The sequence below is a fragment of the Myotis daubentonii genome, chromosome 3 (genome assembly GCF_963259705.1).
Source record: "Myotis daubentonii chromosome 3, mMyoDau2.1, whole genome shotgun sequence".
Classification (NCBI taxonomy): domain Eukaryota; kingdom Metazoa; phylum Chordata; class Mammalia; order Chiroptera; family Vespertilionidae; genus Myotis; species Myotis daubentonii.
In genome coordinates this window covers 76,318,805-76,340,714 of record NC_081842.1, presented here as the reverse complement: position 1 = coordinate 76,340,714, position 21,910 = coordinate 76,318,805, and positions in this window count along the sequence as shown.

Genomic DNA, 21,910 nt, shown 5'->3' with positions numbered 1-21,910 from the left:
CAGTAGTTAAGCATGAACCTATGAATCTGGAGGTCACGGTTCGATTCCTGGTCAGGGCACATGCCCAAGTTGTGGGATTGATCCCCAGTGTGGGGCATGCAGGAGGCAGCCGATCAATGATCCCCTCTCATCATTGATGTTTCCATCTCTCTCTCCCTCTCTCTTCCTCTCTGAAATCAATAAAAAATATATATTTTTAAAAGAATATATAGTGGTTTCTTATTCTGAGGAGGGGAACATCATTGGTCTCTGAGAAACAGAACACGTTAGTGGTAGAAGAGGCAAAACTCTAAGATAATTTTCTGGAATCTCAGAGTCAAAGACATTTTTTCATCATTCCTTGGCTGCACTGGTGATTATATCAACATTTTATGAAATAAATAGTTTCTAATATAAAGGAACCTTAAGTTCACTGAATTTTCAGACCCCAGTATTGGTTAAGAACTGATGATTTCAATATGCCCAAGAGTCGCACTGAAAAATCAGAATGTTTTCTGAATCTACAGGAATTGCTGGTGGGAACCAGGTTAACTCAGCAGCAATATGCATTGTACTGTAAAACAAACAGAGGCAAAGGCTTTGCTTTCTAAGTGATGTCAATGTACAAAAACATCTAGCAAGTTGTAAACTCCAGTGTTTCTCACCCTACATCTTAATGAAATTTTGACATTATTTAAGTCCTCTTGGAGCAGTGTAGAACGCACCAACATTGATGGAGCCCCACATTGCTTTGGTTTCAGTTTTTATATCTTGGAGGAATGGAGGCGCATAATAGAAGTAAAGATGAGGTTCAAAAAACTTAAAATAATAAAGTTATTATTTTTGTATATTTGAATACCTGGTATGAATACTTGTAGGCTTAACCATGTTATATCAAAATAAATAAATGTAAACTATATTTCAAATCAAAATATAATTATATACCTATAAAACCCAAGACAACCAGCAAAAGCTGAATAAAATTGATGGGTTTATAAATAAATTTTAAACATTTTCTTATTCATCAATAATAACCACTTAAAAACCTATGAATAAAATATTTATTCATAGCCCCAGGAAAATAATTGTGAAGTACTTAGAAATAATTTTAATGAAAATATTATATTATTTAAATAATGTGGTTAGAATAAACATATCAGATAAAATAAGTCCTAATTATAAAGAAATAATTGCTACATACATTCATGTATAAATATTAATGCAAAATTAAAAGACACAAAGGAATAAATTGAGAAATTTACAAATTTAATTAAGTGCTTTAGAAGCTCGCCAAATATGAAGTAAAAAGTATAATTATTAGCATTCATACATAGACAAGTAGCAGGTAGAAATTATAGTTGAAAAATCCAGTTTTAGTACTAATAATATAATAGTGTGTCTGAAAAGTAAAAGTGATAATTTTGCTTTCAGATGAAAATAATTATGAAAAGGGTATTGGTTGATTAGATTGCAAAAAGAAAAGACTGCATTTTCTTCCATTGAGCATATAAATGGAAGATAAAATCATTTACTCAAATTTCCAGTTATAAGTAAGATGAGAAAGCTTGGGGTGGACAGGTCAAAATCATATCTGACAACAACTAGAAAGTCTTAATAACCTAAAAAAACTTTTCCAAGAAAGGCATCAATCTAGAATTACATACCCAGCAAAATATTCCCTTCAAAACAAAATAAAACTCTTCTAGAAAGCAAAAACAGAATATTCCTCTAGTCTAATTTTACTGAAAGAAATGCTAACGGAGTTCTTCCAGTAAGAAAAAAGAAAAAGAAAATAAAAGGAAGAAAGAAAAGATTTTCTTAACATGGAAAAGGTAAAGGTGAGTAAATATAAATGAATATTGAATATCTAAAACAATTATTTTAATATCTTGTATCCTTTAAAATATATATGAACAGACATAATAAAAAAAGAGAAAGGAAGTAAATATTTTTAAAGGCTCTAATGTTCTAGCATTGTCAGGGAGTGGTAAAAGTGAAAAATATTATATATATAATATTTATCTATATATTATATATAGATATGTTGTATGAGTTATATAGCAATCATTTAAGTCATAATTTTAAGATAACACTAATAAAGTAATATATAATTAAAAATATCTTGTGGAAAAGCACAAACATATATGATTAATTCAAGCTAAACCAAGAAGAAAATGAAAGAAACAGTAATCTGATAAATCAACCATAGTAGTAGTGTAATACTAGAGAAAGTAGACTATTGGTTCAAGTAAAATATTAGACAAAGTAAAATATAATGAAAGAAATGTTACTACAGATAAAGAATGATGTAATGATTACTTTTATATGTCAATTTGACTGCATCATTGTGTGTTTAATTTCTGGTCACACATAATCTCTAGGTGTCTTTAAGGTTGTCCTGGATGAAATTAAGATTTGAGTTGGTGAACTCAGTACAGTAGTTGACTTCCCCATTGTGGGTGGGCATCATTCAACCCATTGAAGGCCTGAATAGAACAAAAGGGCAGAGAAAGGAAGAATTTCCTCTTTTTGCTTCCTACCTGTTTGCTTGAGTTGAGCCACCTCATCACATCTTCTCAGGTCCTTGGACCAGGATTTACACCATCAAGTCCCCTGAGACTGAATTACACCACCAGCTTTCTTGGAGGTGGCAGATCATGGAACTTCTCAATGACCATATTCATATGAGACGATTTCTCAATATAAATCATATATGCATGCATACATATATCCTATGTGTTGTTTCTTCAGAGAATCCTCACTAATACAAGGTCAATTTTACAATGATAGGAACTTTCTCAAAAGGGGACACACTTAAGGGGCCAACTCAATGAATACCAGAGACCAGCTGAAGTAACTCCTGCTCTATGTGGTCAGACACTGCACGACTGATTCTGCACAGTAGTCAGTGGTTGCAGTCAGTTCTTGCAGCCAATCTTCCTGGATATTAATACTCCCACTGAGGTACAAACAACAATCAAGTCTTAACTATGACAGGAGGGTGTACATAGTCCACACAGAGCAGGCACCTGGAATGGCCAGCTCTGGTGAATGAGAAGGCTGCCCCACTGGACCCTACAGGACACCTATTACATAAGGCCATGTCACCAAGCCAGGAACAGATAGCAGATATTCCTAATATATAGAAACAAACACAGGTAGGCAGCATAAATGATGAAACAAAGAAACATGTCCCAGTGAAAGAACAGAACTCGAGAAAAGGAACTAAACAATAACCAGCCAGAAATGACAAATACATTAGTTGAAATGAAGAATACATTACAGGTAACCAACTGTAGAGAAGATGAAGCAGAGGATCAAATCTGAGATTTGGAAGACAAGGAAGCAGAAAACACCCAATCAAAAGAGTAAAAAAAAAAAGGGAGGGGAGTAGTATAAGGAGCCTCTGGGACAACTTTAAGCCTACCCCCTTTTGTATCATGGGTGTGCCAGAAAGAGAAGAGAGAGAACAAGGAATTGATAACCTATGTGAAAAAATGATCATGGAAAATTTCCCTAACCTGGTGAAGGAAATACAGGTACAAATCCAGGAAGCACAGACAGACCCAAACCAGATGAACCCAAAGAGGCTAGATGAACCCAGGATACATCATAATTAAAATGGGCAAAGGTTGCCCCAACCCAGTGGTCAGCAAACTGCGGCTCCCGAGCCACATGCGGCTCTTTGGCCCCTTGAGTGTGGCCATGAAGTTTCAATCGCACTGTATGTGCATGCTCGCACGTTGTATTTTGTGGAAGAGCCACACTCAAGGGGCCGCAGTTTGCCGACCACTGTCCTAACCGGTTTGGCTCAGTGGATAGAGCGTTAGCCTGCAGACTGAAGGGTCCCAGGTTTGATTCCAGTCAAGGGCATGTATCTTGGTTGTGGGCACATCCCCTGTAGGGGGTGTGTAGGAAGCATCTGATCAATGTTTCTCTCTCATTGATGTTTCTAACTCTATCTCTCTCCCTTCCTCTCTGTAAAAAATCAATAAAATATTCTTTTTTTAAATGAGCAAAGGTTAAAGACAAAGAGTATATCTTAAAAGGATTATCTATAAGGGATCTCCCATAAGACTATCAGCTGATATCTCAACAGAAACATTACAAACCAGAAAGTATTGGCAAGAAATATTCAAAGTGATGGAAAGAAAGGACCTACAATAAAAATTATTCTACACAAGAAAGCTATCATTTAGAGTCAAAGGACAGATAAAGAGCTTCCCAGACAAGAAAAGGATCAAGGAGTCCATTAGCACCAAACTAGGATTACATGAAATGTTAAAGGGTGATCTTTAAGGAGAAGAGGTGAAAAAAAAGATAAAAAAATATGAATAACCAAATGGCAATAAATACATATCTCTCAATAATTACTTTAAATTCAAATTGATTAAATGCTTCAATCAAAAGATATACGGAAGCTGAATGGATAACAAAACATGCTGTCTATAGGAGACTCATTTCAGATAGGAAAAACACACAGAGACTGAAAGTAAAGAGATAGAAAAAGATCTAGGTGGCAATACTTTTACCAGAGAAAATAGACTTCAAAACAAAGACCATATAACAAGAAACCAAAAGGACCCAGCAATTCTTCTTGTAGGTATTTATCCAAAGAAATCCAAACCATTAAATTGAAAAGACATATGCAACCATATGTTCATTGTAATATTATTTACAATAGCCATGATATAGAAGCGACCTAAGTGTCCATCAATCGATGAATGGATAAAGAAGAAATTATACATATATACAACGGAATATGACTCAGCCATAAAAACTATGAAATCTTGCCATTTGCAACAAGATGGATGGATATAGAGAGCATTGTGCCGAGTAAAATAAGTCAGACAGAGGAAGACAAACCCCATATTGTTTCATTTATATGTGAAATTTGCAAACAAAATAAATGAACAAGCAGAACAGTAGTAGACTCATAGATACAGAGAACATTTGGTGGTTGCCTGATGGGAAGGGTTTGACCTGATGGGTTAAAAAAGTCAAGGGGTTAAGAAATATAAATTTGTCATTACAGAATAATCATGGGGTTATAAAATACAGAATAGGAAATATAGTCAATAATATTATAAGAGCTATGTACAGTGTCAAATGCATATTATATTTACCAGATCATCATTTAATAAGTTATATAATGTCTAATAACTGGGTTTTATAACTGAAACTAATACAATATTATTTGTCAACTGTAATTTAAAATATTTAAAGTTAAAGTATTATTATAACACATTGAAATTATTGATGATGAATATGCAATAATCAGTGTTTTCCTTCTGGCCAAATGGGTCTTGGTTTATTCTGCTGCTTGAAACTAAGAAATTGGACAAACTATGTGCTACCATAGTTTTTAAGACACTGAACATCAGTTGTTGTATAAGCACTGATAATAGTTTTTTTTTTTTTACAAGTGCCTGACTTAAGCTTTAATTAAGAAATCATCATGTGATTAAATGAAGAGCCAGGCTACCTCCCTTGAAGTTTCTTAATTTAAAGATTTTTGCTTGATTTAGATCACTAACCTTTTAGGCGCATCCCCCTTCCCTTCTTGTGCTTTAATTCCCACTCTTATGGTTTAAATTCACTATTAGCGAGTTGACCTGTGAATACCTGGACACCCCACCCTCACCCCAATTAGTGCAGAACTCCAGTTCTGATATCTTTCTCTTTTCTCTACCAGCAACCTTGCTGTGTGGCCCCAGTCATGCTGTATACCATCTAAGACTTGTCAGTAATACAACTCGTCTCTTCCTAAGTTTCTTGATGGTTATTGCTGAAGTTGTCTCACAGTCATAATAAAAACCAAAAGGACTGGCACAGTCACAACAGTGGTCCTGAAAGGGTCACCCAGGCCCAGGAGAGTGCTCCTAAGCATTTCTATCTATAAACTGAGAGCAGAACAAAACTTCAGGCAACAATCTAGAATTCAGCGTTCTGCTAAGTTATTCTTCAAATATAAAAAAAATTATTTTCTCAGACAAAAAATAATATTCAAGTAATTTATTGACAGTAGATCTGTATTGCAAGAAAAGGTGAAAGTTCTTCAGGGAGAAGTAAAATGATATAGGTTAGAAAGCCAGAGCATTGGAAAATTAGGTAAAATTAAAAATTATATTTGTATTAATCCTACTTGATATGAAAGACAGACAATAGATTCTTCAACATAGCAAAAGCAAATAACAATAATTTTATTTTATATATAAGTTATTGCATATATATATGCTTATATGTAAGTTAAGGGAATGATCGCAATAATGTAAGAAATAGAAGGGAGGAATTAGGAATATATTATTATTATAATGTATGTGCACTACCTGTGAAGCAGTATGGAGTTATTTAAAAGCAGACTTGTATTAGTTGGAAATGTATATTTAAAACCCTAGGGAAACCTCTAAAATTTTTTTTTGAAGAAAAGAGTGTACTTGTGTAGTGGATATGCTGAAATAGGAGAGAAATTGGACCACGTAAAATGTATAATTAAAACCTAAAAAGGCAGGGAAACAAAGTAAGACTAAATAGGAGGTAAGAACAAATGAAATAAATGAGGGAAAAACATTAACAAATATGGTAGGTATATCATTTTAAATGTCAATGGTCTAAATACATTAATTCAGAGACAGAGATTGTCAGAGCAGGTAAGAGATTAATACTCAACTACATGTTGTGTACAAGAAACCTCCTTTAAACAAGTTAAAGACACATAGATGAAAAGCAATTGGGTAGAAAAAAGATTCACCGCCCTAAAAAGAATCAAAAGAAGGCGAAAGCTGATATTTTAATTTTAGACAGAACAAATTTCACAACAAAGGGAAGTTATCAGGGATAAAGAGAGAGGGTTATTCCATAATGATAAATAGAACAATTCTTCAAGAAAATATAACAATCCTTAATGTGAGGCACCTAGACATAGAATGTCAAAATATGTTATGCAAAGGCTGAAAAAAACTGCAAGAAGAAATAGATGAGTCCAGTATTATATTGGAAACTAAATAGAGATTAAAGAGTGAGTGTCCAGGATATCAAGGTATGTAGGTGGCTAGACTTCACAGGACAGAGTACCTGAGAAGAGAGACCTGCAGATGGAGAGAAATATGGAGATCTGTACAGCATCTCATTGGAGGATCCAGCAGCACACTGCATACACATGAGGAAATGTCCTGAATTGAGGTAAAGAACCATCCCCAAAGAATAGAAGGAACAGTATTTGAAGCTTTCAAGATCCCAGGGAAGGTGCCTGTTCCTACCACAGCAGTCTCATTGGGTAGCGTATTGAAAAGTGTCTTGTCTTTGTAATGGGGAAGAATCACCCTTGATGAAATGGTTCTCTGAATTGGTGATGATGTGAAACAGTTGAGTATCTCATACATTGATGATTTTAATAAATTTCAGCCAAATCAGAAAATTCTTTGGAAATAACAACTAAAACTGAATATGAACCTACCCCATGGCTTAGCATTACCGCATTTAGTTTAATATTCAGAAGAAATGTGCACAGATATTTACACACAACATGTACAATTTTTATACCACTATTTATGATATTTAAAAACTGGAATATTACCCCAAAGTGCACAAAAAAAAAAACAATGGATTGTTTTATTCATACACTGTTTAATATTGAAATGAATACATTACAATCACATATAACCACAGGGATAAATTTCACAAATATATTCTTGAGTGAAAGAAACCAGAAATAATAGAAAAATGTATATTGTCATTTGCATAAAGTTTAAACAGGCAAAACTATTTTATGATGCTTGAAGTCAAGAAATCACTTTCAGCTTTCCTCTCAGTAAGTATTCTGCTACCTCTTTTAGTGCTAACAATTTATATACACCAAAGTCCCAGAATAATTCCATAGAATTCTAGCTAATAATACCAATGTGGGTGAGCTGAAAATGGCTCATAGAAATCATGCCCAATTCCCTAGCCTGCATAGGATCCTTACGTGTGTCTATTTACGTTTTTGTGTTTTGTTTTGTTTTTTGGTGTGTGTGTGTGTGTGTGTGTGTGTGTGTGTGTGTGTGTGTGTTTGCTAAAACTCACATCTCTTATAATCACTGTATCAGAGTTTATTACATACTAGAGGCCCGGTGCACAAAAATTTGTGCACTCGGGGGGTGGGGGGGTCCCCTCAGCCTGGACTGTGCCCTCTCGCAGTCTGGGACCCCTAGGGGATGTCCACCTGCTGGCTTAGGACCGCTCCCTGGGGGAATGGGCCTAAGCTGGCAGTCAGACATTGCTCTGGCAGCCTTGGAGCCCTCAGGGGATGTCCACTTGCCAGAGGGGAGCAGGCCTAAGCTTAAGTTGGACATCCTTAGTGCTGCTGAGGAGGCGGGAGAGGCTCCTGCCACCACCACTGTACTGGCAGCCATCAGCCTGGCTTGTGGCTGAGCAGAGCTCCCCCTGTGGGAGCGCACTGACCACCAGGGGGCATCTCCTGCATTGAGCTTCTGCCCCCTGGTGGTCAGTGTGTGTCATAGTGACCAGTCATTCTCAGTTGTTCTGCTGTTCGGGTCAATTTGCATATTACCCTTTTATTATATAGGATGATAGAGGCCTAGAGCACTGGTGGGGGCCGGCTGGTTTGCCCTGAAGGGTATCCCGGATCAGGGTGGGGGCCCCGCTGGGGTGCCTGGCCAGCCTGTGTGAGGGGCTGAGGGACGTTTTCAGGCTGGACACACCCTCCGGCAACCCAAGCTGTCAGCCTCTCCTTTTTTCTTTTTTTTTCAGTGGGCTGGAAGCAGGTATCTGGGATTTATTTATCTTCTATAATTGAAACTTTATAGCCTTGTGAGGAGCCCAGGGTGGGCCAGGGAAGGTGGGAAGTTTGGCTTCCTCCATCACTGTGGCAACCCAAGCCTCCTGCTCACTCCAGCTCTGTGGCCGCTGCCATCTTAGTTGGGTTAATTTGCATACTCGCTCCTGATTGGCTGGTGGGTGTAGCTTGTGGGTGTAGTGGAGTGGTGGAGTGATGGTTAATTTGCATGTTTCTCTTTTATTAGTGTAGATTCCACTACCTCTGGACAGCAACATCTATATGTCTAAAATCACACAGAACTGAAGAAATTCCAAAAATTAACTCTTATTTTTCTCTACAAGCAAGTTATCCTACTCATGCTTTATTCTAACTTTGTATTCTATTTCTAGATTATTTCCCTTATAGATAACCACTGCAGGTAACTTGGAAAGTAAATCCTGATTTTCTCTTTCCCTTCATATTTTTCTTCAAAATAATCATCTGACCTTGGTGGTTTTCTTCCAGTGATCTTCCAAATGCAGCTGTTCATTTCTATTCCTAATATTCTTGCCTTAGTTCAGGTCATTACTGTCCCTTAAGTAGATCGATACAATAGTCTTTTGACTTACCAGCTTCTAATATTAGCTTTTCTAACAATTGATACAATTACTGCCAGTATAGTCTCAATTTAAGATGTGTACTTTTAGTTTAAGATAGCCAACCATGAATTTAATCATCTCTCCACCTACCCAAATTCTAACAATCATATAAAAACATAAAAGGCCTGAGGAAATAAAAGCCAGCTATCATAAAATCCGAGGAACTCCTTAACCATAGAAAAAAAATTGTATCAGATTTATGTTGAAGAAACAGATGAAGCTACATCCTGAGAAACTTGAGTTAATTGTGGCAGTTCCTAGATCAGCCCTAAAAAGTTTTAAAATCAGTCATACTCTCCCTTTCTCTTTCTAAGGAGAGTCCACATCAACAATGATTTGTGTTCTCAGGCTAATTGAAATAGGCAATTCACTAAGGAAAGCAAACACCTCTCCTGCTGGGTCCTGAGGGGGTAGCAGAGCCAAATTAAAAACAATTCTCCTGTTTCTTTGTCTCCGCATTTTGTTATGCTTCCTTGGTGCACCCCCTAGTGGTCTTTGTTCGCAGTCTTATAGATAAATCTTGATTGTTGTAGCTAATTCCAGGGAGGGTGAGACCTCCAGGCCAAGTGGCTATGAGAATCAACTGTGTCAGCAGTGAGAGATTGTCAATGGAAGAAATAGAGTTCAGAACCACACTTTTAAGGTCTCTCAAGAACTGTTTAGAAGCTGCCGATAAACTTAATGAGATCTACACGAAAACTAATAAGACCCTCGATCTTATATTGGGGAACCAACTAGAAATTAAGCATACACGGACTGAAATAATGAATATTATACAGACGCCCGACAGCAGACCAGAGGAGCGCAAGAATCAAGTCAATGATTTGAAATGCGAGGAAGCAAAAAACATCCAACCGGAAAAGCAAAATGAAAAAAGAATCCAAAAATGCGAGGATAGTGTAAGGAGCCTCTGGGACAGCTTCAAGCGTACCAACATCAGAATTATAGGGGTGCCAGAAGATGAGAGAGAGCAAGATATTGAAAACCTATTTGAAGAAATAATGACAGAAAACTTCCCCCACCTGGTGAAAGAAATGGACTTACAGGTCCAAGAAGCGCGGAGAACCCCAAACAAAAGGAATCCAAAGAGGACCACACCAAGACACATCATAATTAAAATGCCAAGAGCAAAAGATAAAGAGAGAATCTTAAAAACAGCAAGAGAAAGTAACTCAGTTACCTACAAGGGAATACCCATACGACTGTCAGCTGATTTCTCAACAGAAACTTTGCAGGCCAGAAGGGAGTGGCAAGAAATATTCAAAGTGATGAATACCAAGAACCTACAACCAAGATTACTTTATCCAGCAAAGCTATCATTCAGAATTGAAGGTCAGATAAAGAGCTTCACAGATAAGGAAAAGCTAAAGGAGTTCATCACCACCAAACCAGGATTATATGAAATGCTGAAAGGTATCCTTTAAGAAGAGGAAGAGGAAGAAAAAGGTAAAGATACAAATTATGAACAACAAATATGCATCTATCAACAAGTGAATCTAAGAATCAAGTGAATAAATAATCTGATGAACAGAATGAACTGTTGATTATAATATAATCAGGGACATAGAAAGGGAATGGACTGACTATTCTTGGCGGGGAAAGGGGTGTGGGAGATGTGGGAAGAGACTGGACAAAAATCGTGCACCTATGGATGAGGACAGTGGGTGGGGAGTGAGGGCGGAGGGTGGGACGGGAACTGGGAGGAGGGGAGTTATGGGGGGGGGGGGAAAGGAACAAATGTAATAATCTGAACAATAAAGATTTAATTAAAAAAAACAATAAAAAAATAAAATAAAAACAATTCTCAAAGAGGTTAAAGAAAAGCAAAAAAGGTAGTCTTTCCAAGTAGAAAAATATTTTAAATTGCTTCATCTTCAAAGTAAATCTCTCTTTACTTTTGCAAATATTGATCCCCCAACCTGTCTATCAGAAATTCTGTTAGTTGATAACTGTTAATAATTTTTCACTGATTGCCTATTCTATTAAGAGTATTTCATTCCTATACATGATGAAAACAGGAGAATCAAGATAAAGAAACCAAACAAGAGACTTTAGACAAAATTGAACTAATTCTAAAAACAGAAGCAATATTAAAGACAATTTTTTTATTGGCAGAGATTTCAGTGATATATAGTGTTTCCAAACCAATAATAGCTTGCAAACAAACAAAAAAGAGACCTATCTGAGAAAAAAACAAAACTAGGCATCCTATATAATAAAAGCCTAATATAATAAGTGTCCGGTCATCCGGTCAGCCATTCAACCAATCAAAGCATAATATGCTAATGATACTCTAAGGCTGCTCAACTGCTCACTATGACATGCAGTGACCACCAGAGGGCAGACAGTCGACTGGTCAAACAGTCGCTATGATGTGCACTGATCACCAGGTTGCAGACGCTCCAACTGGTAGGTTAGCTTGCTGCTGGGGTCCGGCTGATCAGGACTGGGTGAGATGGGTCAGACATGCCCTGGAGCCCTCCTGTGGTCCCTCCCCAGCTGGCCAACCTCCCACGTCCCTCTTGTCCCCAAACGTGCACCGATGGGGACCCTTGGCCTGGCCTGTGCCCTCTCGCAATTGGGGCCCCTCTGGGGATGTTGGAGAGATAGTTTTGGCCCGATCCCGCAGGCCAAGCCGAGGGACCCCACTGGTGCACAAATTCGTGCACTGGGCCTCTAGTAAGAAATAAATTGCAATTCAAAATTTTTGTTATAAAAATGTATGCATGGATAAATTAACAAAGGATTGAATAATCTTGGCATTAATATTTATTTATCAGAAAATGGACATGACCTTGAGTTTCACTTATTTTTGTCTTTAGTTTTTAATCTTCTATTTTAAGCTCTACCCCTTGGAAGTGACCAGCAATATTCATTTCAAGTAGCTCCTTTTCAAAAACCTCTGATTTTGTTTTTCCTGGTGGTGGCCTTTATGGTTACTATATAACTGTGCTTTTACTACCTTTTTGGCATGACACCTAGTGCTTAACTATGAGGAAAACGTTCTTAAATTCTCTTAGATTGTTTAAGAAAAATTGATGGCAATTATGCTTAACTAGAGGCCCGGTGCATGAAAATTCATGCACTGGAGGGGGGATCCCTCAGCTTGGCCTGCCCCCTCTCACAGTCTGGAAGCCCACAAGGGCGGGAGACAAACCAGCGATCAGGGGAAGGCGATGCCCCAATCACACCTCTGCTGTTGCCACTGCCGGCAGCGCAAGCCTCGGCCAGCCCTGGTTACCTGAGCCTCGGGCAGCTCTGGGTGGCCAACATCCAAGGCTTCCCTGCACCTTGGGCATCAGCTGGGCAGCTGCCATCCAAGGCTTGCCTGCTCCTCGAGCTGGCCCTAGGTGGCTGGGCAGCCGACATCCAAGGCTTGCCTGCACCTTGGGCTGGCCCTGGGCAGCTGAGGGACTGAGAGTGGGTCCAGCCACACCATGCACCTGCTGCCCCCCAGCTGGGCTGAAATGACTGGGGGACTCCAGCGGGCCTGAGGGGACTGGGCGTCGCCATCTTGTGGCTCTGGGCAACACCATCTTTGTGATGGCGTGATGGTCAATTTTCATATTCCCTCTTTATTAGATAGGACTAGAGGCTCGATGTATGAAGATTCATGCAAGAATAGGCCTTCCTTCCCCTGGCTGCTGGCACCAGCTTTCCTCCGGCACCCAGAACCTGGGCTGCTTCACTCTGGCTGCTGCCAGGCACCTGGGACCCAGGCTGCTTTGCTCCTGCCACTGTCAGACATCTGGGACCATGGGTGCTTTGCTCTGGCCTGTGCCGCCACCCACAGAGGGCATGTTCCAAGCCACACCACCACCGCTCAGAGCAAGCCCCCACACCTGGTGTTTGTCCACTGGGGCTGGGGGCAGCATGCAGTTCCCTCCCACCATCTGCATGCGCAGCTCCTCCTTAGTGGTCGTGATGCAGCCGCCTTCTGAGCCAGTTGTGACACCCAGCTAATTTGCGTAATATATATATATATATATATATATATATATATATATATATATATATATATTCCTTTATCTCCACTGTTAGGCCTACCTCTGAGAAACTTCTTCATAGACGCTTTATAATTTAGTCTAACACTTCTCACTGTATCAGTTCTACATGGGCAAATCTTATAATTCACATCTTCTGGTTTGTATGTCCATGTTTTTGTTTGTTTGTTTGTTCTTATCCCCCATTCTGGGTAGTTCATATTCTCCATAATCATATGGGAAACAACTCATGGAAGATTAATTGTTTTGCTAAAATATATGCAACTAGTTAATGTTAATTAAGGTTATAGTATCTGAATTAACACCCAAGATCATAAATAGTCTATCTATCCAATAAAATTAATAAACATCCACTTGATCATTTCTCCTTTTTGCCCTTTATTACTCAACTTTTATAAAAGTAAAAATAATTTAGCTTGTAAGAGTAATGTTCAGCAAAATGTTTACCTTACATGGTAAAAAAAAACAGAAATTATAATAGGATTGTTTTGCCAATTTCTTGCTATTCCAAATGAGTGAATTAATTATTTGGATTTTTAAAAATACTGTGTATGTCATACAATAAAGCATTAGTGAAATATTATTTTTGAATATGTATGTTACATTTGATTATCATTTTATCTTTTAAACACTTAATATATGACAGACTGTTTTAAGAATTATACATATGTTAATTTATTTAATCCTTATAACCATCTTGTAATGTAGGTTTTAATATTATCCTCACCCTAACCAGTTTGGCTCAATGGATAGAGCGTCAGCCTGCACACTCAAGGGTGCCAGGTTCTATTCTGGTCAAGGGCATGTACCTTGGTTGTGGGCACATCCCCAGTAGGGTGTGTGCAGGAGGCAGCTGATCGATGTTTCTCTCTCATCAATATTTCTAACTCTCTATCCCTCTCTCTTCCTCTCTGTAAAAAAATTCAATGAAATATATTTTTAAAAAATATTATCCTCAATATACAGAAAAAGAAACTGATGCCCAGATATGGTAAGTAATTCCCTGGCCTATATAGCCACTAAGTAAAAAAAACAGGATTTGCAGCCAGGCTGTTTAGCTTCAAAACCTTTACTCTTAATAACTTAATGCTATTTTGCCTTTCAACAATGAATATCAAATATTTAAATGTTAAAAAAGGTATTTCAAGCCTTTTTGCTTGCTTCACATATCTCTTGACATGATAGATGAAATGCAAGTAAGGAATGTAATCTTATTTCATATCACCATCCACACAATGTTATAAAGAAGATATGACTTGAAATTTTTTAAAAAGCCCAATGCAATACTAACTATTGGGAATGAAATGGGGATTACTTATTTCTATTATCAATTCCATGTCTTATCTCTATTGATACAAATTAAAAAAAACTATCTTCTAAGTTAAAATCTTGAATTGATAACTTCTGCATAAACATTAACTTATGCTTAATATCTTCTTCAGAGAGATGATGGATTTAATATTTTCTTGAGATATATTTAGCATTTTGGGGTGTATTTAGACTAGAAAGAGGATGTTTTTAGTCCTTATGTAGCAAAGGAATAGGTTTAAACATTCATAAAATAAGCTTATATGCTGATTGCAAAGGCATGGTTTTAAAAGGCAGTAAGTGAATACTCACAAATAAGTACTCAAGAAATTCTTGCTGTTTGCTTAGCTGAAGGCAAAGTCTTAGCCTTTGAGGAACTTACAATTTATTTGGAGAATCAAAACTATTATATCTGAACGGGTGAACATAATACTAAAGTGCTATTTTATAGTACTAGCAACTAGAGAAATAGAATCAGATATATGCAGTTTATACTTTATTCATTATTGAAGATGAAGAATGGAGATTGGTCTTACTTAAAGTAAGACTGGGATTAGAGCTTGGCAGATTCTGGAGAGAACCACAATTTCTTCGAAAGGAGAATCAAAAACATATACAACATATGCATGTCAGGCAAAGGGCCAGGGAATAAATATTTAAGTCTATACCCTGCCACATATAGCTTCTGTCAATATATTTTCCTTCTTTTTATTCCCCCCAAGCATATAAAATGTTCTCGCTGCTGGAGGACTGTACATAGATAATACCTGGGCCAGTGGACTACAGTGTGCCAATTCTTAGTTTAGAATGTCTATGTGGAATTCTACCTGACTGAATTCAGAGTTTAATACTGTACAGCAATGGCAGAGAAAGTGGGAAAGAAAAATAAAGTTGTATTATTAGAATCATCAAAAGCCAAAATAAAGCATTGCACTTTGATTTGATTTTATTCACTAATTATAAGGTGAAAGTATTTACTTCTTAATTAATTTTAAATATTTTTAGCATTAAGCAAAATAGTAATCATTTTATCTTAGGAAATCAAATGAAAAGTGTTTAAATAAATGGGAACATTAAATCAGTTGTTGCTTTATTTCTTTTTGAGTGAAGCCAAAACATTATTTTTTAATTTCTAATGCTTCTGAAAGTACACCTTTCAATGACATCCGATGATTGCTGGTGTTAATATGTTGACCTTGGATGTCTTAGTGCACAAATTAAATGAAGACCATATGTGGTGGTTTTCTTTGGAGATGGTGTGTATTTTTGTACTCTGAAATCAAGGAGAATGTTATTGAAACCCAAATCCTAAGTTTTCTATTTGCTCACAGCAGGAATGTAGTACCTAGGTCCTAGTAGGTCCTCGTAAGCACACAACACGTGCTTAGTTGTCAGAGTTCCCTGGTAATAGTCAGAGGTTTTGAAAAGTTCCTGAATACTCACAGGATCTTTACTATCCTCACTTGTGGAATCCTTACACAGTAGCTTTCCTGGTATGATCTATGTGAGCATGAATATATGCATAGTTTATATATTACACACGCGGGATGCTTAATTATCATCTGTATTTTCCATTCTGATTAGTCAATTTCTTATTATGTATATTGAAATGTTATACAAACATTTAAAATGTAGAAAAGAGAGTGAAAATCTCAGGAGAAAACACCGATAGTAAAACTTTTACGATGAGTGCATGTTTTTCGTAATGATTACATGAGAAAAACATAGCAGTGCCTGCAGGACTGCTGAGAAAATTCAGTGAAATGGATATGGGATCACGACTGGCAGAAGGGAGGCAATTATATTAATTGATGATATCAAGGTGCAATTTTTAAGTAAAATGTTTCAGTAAACTAATAAAAATAATATCCAAAGAATTCTCACTTCAAATGGTCAGTCACTAAGTATGAGTATGAAAATTTATAAAGAGGAATTAAAGAGAACACAGAAAGCAGAGAACTTTATTAAAACAATAAATTACTAAAAGGATTAAAGTTGCTTAGACATGCATGTTTTAAATCTACAAAGTTTAAGACTCAACTAAAGCAAATTTGCTTACATAAAAATATAAATACTAAGCTAGAGACAAAATCTTCCATTAGATCCTAAATTAATGGTAATTTTAAATCACCCCTGGAGGGTATGTTTACTGATATTAAGAGAGAGAGAGAGAGAGAGAGAGAGAGAGAGAGAGAGAGAGAGAGAGAGAGAGAGATTGACAAGAGAGAAGCATCGATAAACTGCCCCCTGCACACATGCCAACAGGAGGAATTGAACACACAACCCAGGCATGTGTCCTGACTGGGAATGAGCTCACAACCTTTTTTTAGTGCACAGAATGACACTCCAACTAAAAAAGCCATCAGTCAAGGGCTTTAGTAAGTTTTTGAGTCTATGAAAGAAATGCAATCTGAGAACCTTTCCTATGAGTTTATCAAAACTGTAATATTGTATTCCTAAAGTTGATTGGTGGGCAAATTTGTAATATGTATTTTTTTAAGTTATTGTTATAACATATACATGTTATTATTATATAATTCTCACTGGAGGAGTGAGGATTTTTTTCCCCCGTTAATTTTTAAAGAGAGTGAAAGGGAGGGGGCAAGGGGAGAAAGAGAAAAAAAAGAGAGGGAGGAGAGAGAAGTATTGATGCAGTGGCTCTGGTGCTGGCAGGAGGTGAAAGTGGGCCGTCGCTGGCAGCGAGTGAGAGTGGTAGCTGCCCACCCCTATCACCCCTCAGGAGCAGGGGGGAGGTGGAGAAGCCCTGAGGGGTTTTTTCAGCTGCTCACACCGGCTGAAAGCACTGAGTGATTGGGGCCGGCAGCAGGTGCGAGCTCTGAGTGGGACCGCGGTGCACAGGAGCAAAGAATTTTCAGTAACCACCAGATGCTTGCCCCAATGACAGCAACCAGTGCCCCACCTTGGTCTGGCACCCCCGCTCACCTGCTCCACCATCCCGCCATGCCTGATGCCCACCATGTTCCATGCTCTGTGGCCTGCTGCCGACACCCACCATGCTCTGCGCATGCCCCCAGTGGTCAGTGCACATCATAGCAACCAGTTGTTCAGTTGTTTCACCATTTGGTCTATTTGCATATTAGCCTTTTATTATACAGGACTAGAGGCCCACTGCACAAATTCATACACCAGTGGGGTGTCTTGGCCTGGCCTGAGGGATCTGGCTGAAACTGGCTCTCAGACATCCCCCGAGGGTTCCTGGATTGTGAGAGAGCAAGGGTAGGCTGAGGGACCCCACTGGTGCACGATCGGGGCCAGGGAGGGATATGGGAGGTTGGCCAGCTGGGGAGGGGCTGCAGGAGAGCTCCAGGATGTGCCCGGCCTGTCTTGCTCAGTCCCAATTGGCTGGACATCAGCAGCAAGCTAACCTACTAGTCAAAGCATCGGCCCCCTGGTGGTCAGTACACGTCATAGCGAGCAGTTGAGTGGCCTTAGCATATCATTAGCATATTACTCTTTGATTGGTTGAATGCCTATCTGGAAAACCAGACACTTAGGATATTAGGCTTTTATTATCTTATCTAATAATAGTGAAACATGGTAATTAACTGTAACTTCGCTACCCTTCCCATTGGCTAATCAGCGAGATATGCAAATTAACTGCCAGCCAAGATGGCGGCCGGCAGCCAGGCAACTGAAGCGAACAGCAGGCTTGCTTGCTCCAGTGATAGAGGAAGCCAAGGTTTACCGCCTGCCTGTCATTGGGGCGAGCCTCTGGTGGTTACTGAAAATTCTTTGCTCCAGCTTCCGCCACGGTCCCACCTGATGCTCTCCACCACTGCTGGTGCCAGAGCCACTGTTCATACTCACTGCTGGTGCCCGGCGCCAGCCCCAATCGCTCAGCACCATCAGTGGGTGCAATCAGTGGCTGCTGGCCCCAATTGCCCCTGAGGGCTTCTCCACTTCCCCCTGCTCCTGAGGGGTAGTCGGGGCCAACAGCCACCTCTTGCACCCACTGCCAGTGACAGCCCTGCTTGCACCTGCAGCCAGCGCCAGAGCCGCCGCTTGCACCCGCTGCCAGTGCCCAGTGCCCGTCCCAATTGCTCAGTGCCATCAGTGGGTGTGAGAGGCGTCTGCCGGCCCTGATCACCTCTGAGGGCTTCTCCACCTCCCCCTGCTCCACAATCAGGGCAGCAGCTGCCGCTCGCAAACACTAATTGTGCTGGCTTTGCTCACACCCACTGCTGGCACTGGCCCCAACCACTCTGCACCTTCAGCAGGTGCAAGCAGGGTCCGGTGCCATCAGCATGTGGGAGTGGTGACAGTGGGAGCAGGACTGCCTGCAGCCAGGACCAGGGGCCCCGGCAATAGGAGGGACTGGATGGGGGCATGGAGGATGGGCCGAGACCCACCCCTATGCCTACTGCAGCCTCACAGCCCACAGTTCCTTTCAAAGTACAAGAATTCGTGCATGAACAGAACAACACATCCAGTCACTATGACATGCACTGACCACCAGTGGGCAGATGCTCAACGCAGGAGCTTCCCCCTGGTGGTCAGTGCACTCCCACAGTGGGAGCACCGCTCAGCTGACAGAGATGAGCAGCACTCCCACAGCGGGAGCAGCCGCTCAGAGGGCGGGTCCACAGTGGCGCTCCAACAGTGGGCTGATCCCTGCAGGCCACAACACTCACCAGTGCAGGAGTCCATGCACTGGGTCTTTAGTCTAATATATATGTGTATATTTATTAAATATGCTTTTTAATTAAATAAACACCATTTGTAAATTCATTATCTGTACAGTTCCTCCTAATTTTTTTTAATCTTCTATAAATATCGCTGTATTTTGACCAATGAGTTGAGTTTGGTATTACTTTTGATGAAATTTTGTTTCAAACTTACAAAATAAGCCAATTACCTTCCTAGAATGATTCAGCTAGAGTTATTTTCTGATCTCTTCTGAAATCCTTGAGACAGTAGTAGATCCTTAAGAGAGTAGTAGATATTGTGAGATTTTATTGTACCTCAGATTGGTATGTATGACCTTTAGAAGTGAATGGGCATATTTAGCCATAAGGACTTGAAAATACAGTTAGCATAAGCTGACCAAGAGATAGGAAGCCAAGGATATATTTAGAAGATTTATTTGTTATTATGTTTCCTACTTTGAAGTCCTACTTACAGTTATCTTTTGGTTTTATTCTTGTTTCTAATTCGTAAAATATAAAAAGAGCAAAAAATGTTCAAAAGTTTCTTACTATGGTGATTAATATCTAAAGCTTATTAAAAAACAAACAAAAAAATCAGCTAACATAAGATACATAAAAGAACAGGGAGGTAGGAAAATATAAAATAAATTTTAAAAATACAAAAGAAAATAAACATTATACTATTAAGAAGAAATATAGGCAAAGATTTGTCTGTATGTTGTGTGGCATTTTGCAGATGAGGGAAACTATTTCCCTTTTACAACCTGCCATAGGAAATAAATTTGTCTTCTTCAGTAAGATGATTGCTTTATGAACTGTTATACTTTTGATGAATATATTTTCCAATCGAAATCAAAATGCAGTTATGAACTTTTTAGAGCAAGACCTGCATATCACAGCAGGGCTGAGAGAAGCTGAAGGTCAAAGGGGGAATTCCTCCATGCTAGAACTTGTTTTTGCAAGTTATGCCAATATCCACAAAGTCACCAGTACTCATTCTCAATGGAAAGGACACAATGAAAGAAAAAATTCCGAAGAAAGCTTGATAGCTATTCATAATCTCACAAACAAGATACTGTGAAAATAACAACACACAAAGAACTTTCTCCCAATAGTATCATATGCATTTTCATTAAATTAGGCATAATAATATTTCTTAAAGTAGTAACTACAAACCGGAATATGTTTTCTTTATTAAATATTCAATGTCATTTAAATTTTGTTTACTATTATTACACTTTGAAATAATTATCAGCAAAGCCACATATTAGAGCACTTATTGTAAATAGGAAATGATAATCTATTAAAGGTCAAGTGTATTGCATGGATGAATCAATTGGTATGTTTTACAAAGAGAGCACCAGAGGAGATCAAGTACAGATATATTTCATTGCATTTGAATAGAGACAATATTCAAATTCTTATATTACTCTATTTAAAGTAATATTCTCACAATAAAAATTAAAAATGTCTTTTATGAGAGAAAAATCCTCGTGAGTTTGTCACAGATATCTATAAATATGCCTTCCTATGCCTTCAGATTCTCAGGTCTTAAAACAAAGTGTACTATATGTAATGGAAAGATCAATCACTAAGCGTCAAAAAGTTTAAACTGTGATACAAGTGGAGTAACCGATTTACCACATGAACTTGAAAGCTTATTTAAAATCTTTGTGTGTTTTTTTCAATTCTACAACTTGAAAAGCTACGGACTAAACTAGTCTTCTCATCACAAATCATGTCCTTTTAGAAACTGATATTGTAGTGAAGAGAATCTCAACCTATCCTATCTAATAAAAGACAAAAGGGTAATTAACCTTACCTCCACTACGCTTCCCATTGGCTAATCTGGGCGATATGCAAATTAACTGCCAACAAAAATGGTGGCCGGGAGCAGCGCAGCTGAAGCGAGCAGGAGGCTTCCTTGCTCCAGTGATGGAGGAAGCCAAGGTTCCACGCCTGCTGTGGCCTGGCTCTGAGCTCCGGAAGCAACAATGTTTCAATTATAGAAGCTAAACAAACCCCGGATACATGCTTTCAGCCAGCCGCGGCCTCAGAGCTGGGAGCGCCAGTGACGGCAACAAAGTGTCAATTATAGAAGGTAAATAAATCCCAGAATTTAAAAAGAAAAGGGAAAAAGGAGAGGCTGGGAGCTTCAGTCGCTGGCCAGCCTTTCAGCCCCTCACCCAGACTGGCCAGGCACCCCAGTGGGACTCCCACCCTAAAGGGTGTGTGACCAGCCTGAAAACAGCCATCAGCCCCTCACCCAGGCTGGCCAGGCACCCCAGTGGGGACCTCCACCCTGAAGGGGGTGTGACCAGCTGCAAACAGCCATCAGCTCATCATCCAGGCTGGCCAGGCACCCAAGTGGGACCCCCACCCTGATCCGGGACACCCTTCAGGGCAAACCAGCTGGCCCCCATCCATGCACCAGGCCTCTATTCTATATAATAAAAGGGTTATATGCAAACTGACCCTAACAGCAGAATGACTGGTCATTATGACACACACTGACCACCAGGGGCAGACGCTCAA